The sequence below is a fragment of the Sinocyclocheilus anshuiensis genome, unplaced genomic scaffold, assembly GCF_001515605.1.
Source record: "Sinocyclocheilus anshuiensis isolate Anshui unplaced genomic scaffold, SAMN03320099.WGS_v1.1 scaffold694, whole genome shotgun sequence".
NCBI lineage: Eukaryota > Metazoa > Chordata > Actinopteri > Cypriniformes > Cyprinidae > Sinocyclocheilus > Sinocyclocheilus anshuiensis.
In genome coordinates, this window is record NW_015542477.1 from 466655 (window position 1) to 467198 (window position 544).

The window sequence follows — 544 nt, forward strand, 5'->3', positions numbered from 1 at the left end:
TCAGAAATGGGCTTTATGTACTTCTCAGAAATATACTTAAAATGACATTTAAGTATACTTGACTTATAGCCTACTCAGAAAAAGTCTAAATATATTTTAGCTATAATTGTGCTCCTAGAATCCGTGTTTTCATTGTTATACTGTAGGGGGCCCTAGTACACATCTTCTGTACAGAATTTCCAAAAAACACAAGTCAAGAAGAAACCGAAACAACAGATGCTTCCACATGTATTCAAACACGATCATCAGACAAAAAACAGTATCAAAACAATGTAACATTATGGAATAAAATGTCGACCCATGAAGAGGTAATAATAACTGTCAAGCTTTGGGGTGTTGATCGACTTTATCTACGTATTGATTATCATTCTGAATCCAATTCATAGTCTTTTTTCAGCCTTTTTTTGTTCAAAATGTTTATTTTTTATTTTTTTTTATTTATGAACCTTATCCACATTCAAGTGTTTAAAAAAGAATGCATGAAGCTAGAATAAAATGTTTTTGTTTACAAGCAGATACCCTGTTCTTTCTTTTGATGTTTTGT